Source organism: Pieris brassicae, chromosome 1 (genome assembly GCF_905147105.1).
Source record: "Pieris brassicae chromosome 1, ilPieBrab1.1, whole genome shotgun sequence".
In the NCBI taxonomy this organism is placed as follows: domain Eukaryota; kingdom Metazoa; phylum Arthropoda; class Insecta; order Lepidoptera; family Pieridae; genus Pieris; species Pieris brassicae.
In genome coordinates, this window is record NC_059665.1 from 9,697,527 (window position 1) to 9,707,725 (window position 10,199).

Sequence of the window (10,199 nt, forward strand, 5' to 3'; positions counted from 1 at the left end):
GAGCGAGCAAGGAACTCTCATCTTCTCTCTCTCTCTTGAATCATACAAATTGTTTGTAAGCCAGAGCAGCCCTGAAGATTTGAACCGAAGCAAATCAATCCAAAGCATTAGTCAAATTTATAGCTTAAAAAGCTTTATTGATAAGTTTACGTTTAACGAAAGTTTTGAATTTATTCAATGATAATTCTCTAATTTCGCTTGGGCATTTGTTGTAAAAACTAATTTCTATATAAGGAGTGGTAAATCTTCGGAAGACTGGTTGTATGCTTAGATTAGTTCTGTTGCGAGTATTATACTGGTGAAAGTTTTTGTTTTAAAATCGTGTATATTTTTTTTGCACATTACAATAAGGCTTCTAGATTTTTGTTTAAATAATTACCGATATCATCATACTGAAACCAAAGCTTTGACTTTATTCAAGATCTTTCATATAACAAGCTCCTAATTACAGTACAGCTAATTCCCAAACTACTACGAAATAGTCGGAAGATGACGTATTTGTGCTACGGCGTAGCGCTACGTAAGAGGAGGAGGTACGAACGGTGCCTCGGGCTACAATACGAACAACGGATTACTTGGGGTATTGTTATGTCGATTACATTATATACGGAACTAACATAAAACAAATTTCTTACCTGTGTTGCTATCTTGTTAACGATTTTCATAGTTTTGTTACAAGCTCCAAGTTATCTATATTAAATTCATCGAAATATATTAAACAAAAAGTAACTTATTCATTATAAATAAGTAAAAGATATACCAGTTGCGCTATAACCTTTTTAGGTCTAGGCTTCAGATTTCTGTTTGTATGTTTTGTGACCATTTGTTAATCTAATAGGAATAGTGATCCGCCTAAAAACATACTTTTGAAGCAGAACACTGGAGTAATTCTCCTTGTTTATATAGTTTAATAAGCTTTCTAGTAAGCATTATATAAACCTGCTATATAAACATAAAGTTACGTAATATTTCATTAATGGTTCACATCAGTGGAAGGTACGGGCTTGTACGTAGTAGGGCGTCGCGCTATCGATCTGTAGTACGCATTTCCCTCCCCGCCCTAACTAATAAGTCACGTGGTTCTGTGTTTATGATTTACAGTGTATGAAAAACATCTCACTGGGTTTTCTTTTAGGCTTCCTTAGCAATATAGGTTTCTATACAGACTTAAATTTTTAAACAAAAAGATTTGTTATTTTTTATATTTATACATTAAAATATTCTTAATTATCTATTTATACAATTATATTAATACTGACTGTAATTAAGTACAAATAATTATATTCAAAGCAAACTTAAATATCCAGATAATCTGTGTCGCAAAGGCGTCCTTTAGTTTCCATTGCTTCCTACCCATCGTCTAATATTAGTATAATATTTAAACGTGATTGCCAATAAAACTGAATTTTAATTAAATAAAGCGACTTGCATTTATATAATTAAAAAAATAGATATCATGCCATCCTAGTATCACTTTCTGTTCATGCTACAGTGTCATTGAAAGTGTGCAGTCATGAATATGTGATGTATTACGACTAGTTGAATAATACACTCGAGTAATACCTTCACTTTAGATTTCCTACATAACACATGAATATATGTTTAACCTAAAACATTAAAGGTTAAAACTAATGTAGTTTTAACCTTTAATGTTTTTCAACCTTAGTAACTGGATTTTAAAGGTTATTTTATATAACTAAGCTGAAAGTTTATCATTACAATTAAATATTTAAACAACATTACAAGTACAAGGAAAACTAAATATGACCTAAGATCATTAACAAATTAAAATGAATGTAGGATTTTCCAATAATTAATAGTGATTTGGCGTAATATTATTAAATGACTTAAAATATACTTAGATAGGAATCGTCTATTGGGTGCTTGGCATACAAATTTAATATAAACGTTTTAAATACAATCCCTAGAAATACAGATGTTTCATTGATACACGTTTCCTTCTGGTGGGTGTGAGGGGTGAAATCCTTGAAACACCTACATGAATGGTCTTGACAGATATTTGAAAATTTTGTTATTACGGCTTTTTAGAAAGCATTTCTTACAAAATACTTTAAGAAGTATATTTCTGCTATTTGAAAGCTTAGAAAAAAAATTAAGTTCTTAAAGGGTTAATTGAATATGTCACTTTATCAATTTTGCATTCTTAATAATTTCTGGAATATAATATTTATTAAATACATTTTCTATGGTGTTCCCTTTTTTTAGGAGTTATTTGGACTATATCCTCTACTTATACAAGTTTCTACTCCAACTACATAATGCCTCTAGACAAAGTAAATAAATTAAAACAAAATTTCGCTTGATATCTAGAATAGTGTGTGCCCTTATTTTTCCCACGCGATGTATCAAAATACAATTTTCCGGAATGAAATTTATCTTATATCTTTTCGTGAGGGGTGTAGGTTGATAGTGATGATGGGAGGTGGAGTGAGGCAAACACCGTTACTAGGCAACGAGGTTCTGGGATCCCGGGAAATTACTGCATTGAGCTTTCCTTTAACAACTTTGTTAACGATTAGAGTAAGAAATATATAAGAACTCATTCATACCGGATGTTTACATACGATTTTTCTTGTGTAAACAGTAAAAGTATTTTAAAGTAAACTGGTATCTTCATATAGATCACATAATCTAGAAATCTGTAATTTTTTAGATACCATAACATTTTTCCCTTTTTAAAAGAATTTTAGCGTATGCATATGCGTATAAGTTATAATAATAATTCTGATGAAGTTTGATTATAAGGATCCAGCTTTTACAAACAGCTTCCTCACCAGCCAAAGGAAAACGTCTCCGCCTAGGTTATATCAGTCGACCAATAGGAAAATCGGAAAAGCTTCAACAATAGTTAAAGTTAAACAATAAATATTTTATTGCGCCATAAAAATCTCAGTTTACTGCCGATTTCCTTGTGCACTTTCTGCTTTTCACAACTCCTGAGAGAAATGCATTCATCCCTTTCTTACGTACGGCGGCGTCTCGCTCGGGGTGAGTGACCGGGGCAAGCGCGCGAAAGCACTTTCACTGCGCGGCCGCATGCAACTTGGGCGCTGCGGTAGGGTTGCTACCTGTCTCAGAGATCATTAACACGATTGGGAAATTTATCGATGTATTGTATGTACATTTGCGACGTATGTAAATATACGTAACAATATAGATTAAAATAATTTTAGATATAAAAAAGACAGGCATCAGGCCGTTATATCGATTTTAATTAATAAATTATTGTGTGTGTTGATTGAACAAAAAAAAAACAACTATAATCCGAAACATTGTACACACATACAGGTCTAAAACTAATTACCGTAAGTGCAAAATAATGACTTTATGCAGAACGCGGAAAGTGATTTGCGAAAAAAAATATAATGACGATGTCGTGTCTCTATCGATCAGGAAACGTGCGCGAAAGTGCGCGCGCGCACGCATTTAGGGTTTTCTAGCTAAAGCTATTGTTAGCTTTATTACTTTCCATTTTTAAATGAGTTAAAAAGATAGAGACTACTGCGCGATGCACTATTTGTCTCGAGTGAAATTTTACTTTTGACTTTTCCTTTTCATTTGCAATATTACGATCATTTTACTGATACTAATGCTAAAGTTAATGTCTTTTTGAAATCGCCAAATACCACATTAAATATTCAATGTCATAGACAAAGTCGTGCTCTATTTAGCGCCGAAAGCAGCTAAATGTCACAGGTGTGATAATCTGTCATCTGTCAACGACCATTTTTATAGTTTCGACATTTAAGTAGCCGAATTTATTTAATAGTTTATTAAGATTTCAAGTTACTACCAGGTCACTTTGTTTTATTTTATCAATATATGTATGCTATTTATGATTTAGTAATTGAGCACACAATGATTCAAAACCCATAAAAACAATTATAAAAAATGTAGTAAACAGCAAATGTTTTTACCATGGACTATTAAGAGCGACGTATAGGCATAAACGGGACTGCAAATGAGACGCGATTTAAATTGTAAACAATGCAAATTGTAATATATATTTGTTCCGACAGTTTAAATAATTTATATTTTTGAATTATGTCAAAATAAGACTTTGAAATGGACGTTATCCATTTATTTCTGTAACTGTAAACTTACTCCTTATAAATGTATTATTATAAATCTTATAACTCCGAACGTTCCGAAGTATTAATTATAACGAACACTCAGGCCATTAAATTGAAGGGCTTCGATTTTACTAAATGGACTTTGTTGCCTACGCGTTAATAAAATTACGTCTTAATTAAATGAGTCTCAGTAGTACGTGAATAAAGTCTCACAACAGTCAACATGTAGTGTCGGCTTGGGGCGTACATATTTCGGGCTGTTTCAATCATTTTTTTTACTAATTGTATTAATTTTCTCTAATCTTATCGGCCTCAATAGAAAGTTGTCATATATCCTAAATACTGAGAAGTATTAGAAACCAAAATTTATTGTATTTATTGAAATGAATATTATTCAGTTGGCTGCCTACGTGACATTTTGACAAACACACTTGAATTTATAACAATCAATATAAGTAGAGGCTTAAGATATATGAAAGGTATTTAAAGTACCTCTTCATAATTAATTGTTTGGAATAACCTCTCTAAAGTATGGAAATAATAATGATAGTGCGTGCGTGGAGCAGGCATATTTTTGAGTCGCTTCGATGTATTTAACAATTAATAGTTCTGAGACTTCAGAGTTTTCCAAAACAGAATCACTATAAAATCACAATCTGTGATTCAAACAAATATACTGATGACCTATGCAGCCACCTGAGCTAAGCACTTTTAAAACAAGGCAGTTCACACTCTAACAGAGTCACTAACAATAGAAATACTTCTACAATAATACATCTATCTATTTTCTATGCGATCAGACTAAAGTTGGTTTTGTCGTAGATATTTTGTTTTTTCACTAATTACAAATAATCACAATACTATTTATAAATGTTGAAGTTCACCAAGATGGTCTTCAGAAAAGATATAGGATGCGTTTTGACCTACTGACATCGCGGACTCGTTGATTGTAAACCAAAGCACGTGTACCTATATTTTTTTTGGTTCATCTTCATTGCTGAGTTCAGTACATAAACCTAAATTTAGTTTCATAAGTAGTTATACCCGTAAAGGCTACGGATTTACCTCCGATACTCTGTCTGTTGTAGGAATTTCAAGTCGTACACGTGTCTGCGCGACGGAGCTGCGTCTATTTGCAGTAAATGGGTCAAGCCAGTCCCAAGTTAGATGCAAAAACGAATACAAAAAGAGTAAAGCGCCGCGGGCTGTAGCCACGGTAAACAGCGTTTAGCGGTTACTCTTAACCGTTGCTCAGCGTCAAATTATATCAGTAGGTTAGCTTTTCGATTTATGTCAATTCATCTGTATTTTACACGCAGCTGCATTTATATTTCTCAATGTAAGTACAACAAAAACTAAATCAATAGCTCATACATGCTCAGTTTTTTTAAAAGCGCAAGAAGATAAGAGCAACACGAATATTTTCTTTGTGAAATGAATGCACCTGACGTACACGTTGCACCTTGATTTCACATAAATTCTTAATTTATGCAATCACAAAGTATAGTTTTTAATATTTATTGAACTGCTAAACATGTTTTTCATTTGTTTCTTTGTGAATGTTGCTAGTGAAAATAACTACTACGCATTTACAATATCATTTGGAGGTTATGTTTAGAGTTCAAACAATCAAGGTTACGCCGTAAAAGAATTGTGGACGACATTGGAGGCTTTACACATAATTTAAATTACATTATTGTACATTTATTATGTACATTACGGAAGTGTCTGACTGGTTTGCCTTACACGGACTGGCTTTATGTCTCGACGCCTTGTGAATAAGTATAATTAATACCCGGCTTTTATATTACTTTTATCTCAATGCATATCGCGTAAATTATAATATTAAACTGAAAAAAGGGTAAACTGTATAAAAGCGATAAACTAAAAATATACTAATTAATATTTCGAGACGATACTTTTAATATATTAAATGTTTTGTTGGCCTTTTAAACTACGGGTTGAGAATTGATTTATGGCAACAAAATTCTATAAAACGATGTTTGAAAAATTGCAAGATTTAACGAGAGTTTAAGTTTGTCAGTGTAACCGCGCCTGAGCGGTGCATCGGCCGGCATTGCGTAACGTCTCCTATTAATACCAGCAGATACCACCCCCGGCTGACTCACAACGGAACTAGAGAAAGTTGCAATATCGATTCATTAAGCTTTAGTGGGTAATTGTAAATGTGGGGTTTTAGTAAATTCACTCAATCCTTTGCTCTGTGACAAAAATTCGTGTCCTTAATTAAAAATATATCAAATCAGTGCAGTTATAAAATTTAGTATAAATAAATATAATTATAATAAATCATTCCGGTTTTAAGACGCAGAATGTAGGCCTTCGAAACGAAAAATATATAAAAGAAATATTGGTAATACACAAGAGTCTAGGTTATACGAGTAAAGAAATTTTATTTGGAATCTTTTTAAACGTGTCAGATCTGCCGATGTGTGCTTGTCTGTGTCATCGTTATGCACAAATTGATATATTATGTTCATAAGATGACTCGGTGAACTTCGTACTTTTACGTACTTTATTGGTATCAAAACACATTTGTTTTAATCAGACGAAAGAGTTCGGACCTCATACTAAAGCTAATTTTTGAATTTCTATATTCTATATATGTATATAACAAACAAGGAAGAATTTTTAATTTCATTTTCTAAAAATACATCATCAATTTTTCTGTTAATAGGATTTATTTTTGGTTTTATCGCACAGGGGGCAAACGGAGAGGGGATACATCTGTTGTTAAGTGATACCGCCGCCCATGGACACTCTCAATGCCAGAAGGCTTGCAAAAGCGTTGCCGGCCTTTTAAATATTTGTACGCCTTTTTCTTGAAAGAACCTAAGTCGAATTGGTTAGTTTTCTCTAATTATTCTTTGTTTCCCATCGTTAAAACCTTCCCTGAACTTTCACAAATATTTCAAGATCATTTCATAATTAGCCCAATCGGTCCAGCCATTCTTTAGATTAAACGAGACAGTCATTCATACATTATATATAGAGCTATACCAAGACCATTCTACTTATTTAACACTTGAATTGACAGTTGGAAATTTTTAGGCCGTTTTTGGGATTTTAAAAGATTTTTTAAAGAATGTGCTGGGAGTGTGATTATATATACTAGGACTAACCTTCTAGAAAGGATACATATAATGCGGTGTATAAATTTAGTTAACGAATTACAAAATGAAAAAGATCCGTTAACCTTTTTCATTGTCCGTTGAGTGAACTGAAAAATATTCTATTATTTGTTAGTGCCTATAGTTAGTTGTTTAATACTTAATTTTGTTTTCCTAATAAATTTCTTATGATTGTTTTTTTATTCGTCTGTAAATTTTATTCACTCATGTCAATTTAGGGTCATCTGTCAGGACAGGAGTGTTTTTATAAATAAATAAATATTTAGTAATCTTGGTACAGTTCTCATATTTGAATAGCAATAACATCAATTGTTACCTTGCTACGCGGAAGCGATCTTGAACTTTGTGCTCTATTTGAATAAACAACAGAAGGTCATTATAATTTCATAATATACAATTCGACCTCATATAAAGTTGAAATATTTACTTTGAAGTTGAATATTTAATTATTATATAATAAGGCTAATTATTGCGCTGGTACTCTGGAACTTCCAATTGCAATACCGATCTCAAAGTTTTTGTGTGTAAATACCGCCGATGTTTGCACCGCTGATTGGGAATGCGATACAAAACACAACATTGTCGTTCGGTAATTACTGTATGGCCGTCATCAAAATATCCTTTATTAATATAGGAACGTCAATAAATAAATTTAATATTTCTAAATTAACTAACAGTTCAGTATCGGGTGATGCGATAGTTATGAATTTTTAAATTCGGTATAACGTAGGTAAAATTAGGATTCTAGAAATATTTCATAATATTTATTATTGTTGGCCAATCGGGAATGTCTTCACGGGAAAATACATTTAGTTAGTGACATAGACATCTATCTTAAAATCAGATCTTGAGTATTGTCAAGATAAAAAAAATATAGTCTTTAGATTAGATTTGTTTCGTGCTAGAATACAAGACTTCACTAAACTAAAATAAAATCTACATAAAGTATGAAAAATAGTGTTGCACATACAAAACGTGTATTAATCATAACACATCACACATGCACACGTACACACCCTTACTTTCTCACACACACAGCGCAGCCGAATTAGGAATTACGTATTTAATAAATTTATTTCGTTTTCCTTTGGTAAATATTTGAACCTTTTTCAATTGAAGAGAATTCATTAAACAATCGGTTATAATAGTTTTTCTCTACACAACTTATATTTTTTCCCATTAAATGTCAAAGGGAAAACTCGCTAATCTAACGCGGAAATGGGCTGGCATTGTTCGCAACAATTGTTTTCCCATTTTCTCGGGCGACGCACCCGGTGACCGCGGCCGGTCGTCCGTCGACCCTGCACTCCGCACCAACTCGAGATCGCGAATCTCCTTCATCTCCGATTATTATAAAGCACACGCTAAACAATTACTACAATACTAAGTCTAATTTTCCTTTTCTAATGACGAGTTAACATGTGTAGCTCACGTAGCAGCTGTTGCAGCAGCAGTGTTGGCTTCAGCGTGCGACCCTCACCCTGAGGTCGTAGGTTTGATTCCTCGCTGTGCACCAATGGACTTTCTTTCTATGTGCGCATTTAACATACGCTCGAACGGTGAAGGAAAACATCGTGAGAAAACCGGCTTGCCTTAGACCCAAAAAGTCGACATGTGTCAGGAAACTGACCTACTTGCCTATTAGATTGATAAATGATCATGAAGCAGATACAGAATTCTGAGGCCCAGACCTAAAAAGGTTGTACGGCCACTGATTTTTTTTCTCTTTAGCTTACATACTGTTTGTTTACTGTGTATTGTTACTCAAAATAACAATACTTAAATACATATACATAATTTAGAGCTAAAATCTCTTGAACCTTTAAGTACCTTGTATATATTCAAAATCATTTTCAAAATATGGCAAAAGCGTTAAAAGCATATTGACCTAACAGGTCATTAATATTTAAAGAGCTGGTGATTGGCAAGTGTGGGTGTAAACGTCCTGACGAGTTTGGGAGCCCTCACCCTTCACACTTTAACTAATCGATTTGTAATATCTAAAAATAAACTTGTTAAATAATAATAAGTAGTATATCTACTGCATTGTTTTTTTATAACACCACGCGCGTTTTTTTGTTTTGTTAGGTACATGATGATTAAAGTAAAAGATAAGTAAAATAATCCTACAGCTATAATAAATTAATATGACAAAAAAACAATAACAACGCTTAAACTTCTCTTATTCGAATTATGTAGAAGTCAACTACTTCTATTAGTGAAACAGATATTGGCTCTCTCTTTTCCAGTCTCCCTATAGCGATCTATTAGTATGATATGAAAACCCATTTTTTTATATAACTGGGGCCAAACGGGCCCATCTAATGTTAAGTGAAACCGCCGCCCACTGTCAATGCGAGTCAGGGTGAATATAATAAACTCTTTTCTTGACGGACCCTTAATGAAATTGGTTCGGAAATACTTCAGTGGGCAGCTGGTTCCACATGGACGCGGCAAAAACTGCCTTAAAAACTCTCAGTTGTGGAAACCTATGGTTCCCTAGTTGACTTAAGAATTGTCAAAGCACTTTATCTCGATGCTAAATTTATATCTTGATGTATGCTTCAAAGTAGTCTATATTTCTTTAAGCTCAAACAATGTTAAATAACCAATCCCTCAAGTTTTATATCAGATATAAAACAGACAAAATTTTTAAAATATTGGGTTCATGGTTGTGATGATCCCAAATCATAAATAATTTCAGAAACTCGAAAACTATTCAGCACATTGAAAACATATAAAACGTTCCGGAAGCGAAAAAACAAACAATGTTTACTCTCTCTAACTTGCTAACTCTTTAATTTCTACGACAGGAACTGTAGATATACTCGTAGAAACAGGAAGTTAAAAAATTTGCACTAACTTTCATACCTGAATAGACTTATATAGAAATTGCGTACTTTACTAAAATAATAAATCATTACAATTGGCACATTTTCAAAATTTTATTCGA

General features: G+C 32.9%; 1 protein-coding gene across 6 annotated transcripts in view; it reads left to right on the forward strand.

The window, feature by feature from the left end:
• The window catches only part of LOC123717763 (ecdysone-induced protein 74EF), a 135,087-nt gene that overhangs the window by 12,750 nt on the left and 112,138 nt on the right, over nt 1-10,199 (forward strand). The window lies entirely within an intron of this gene.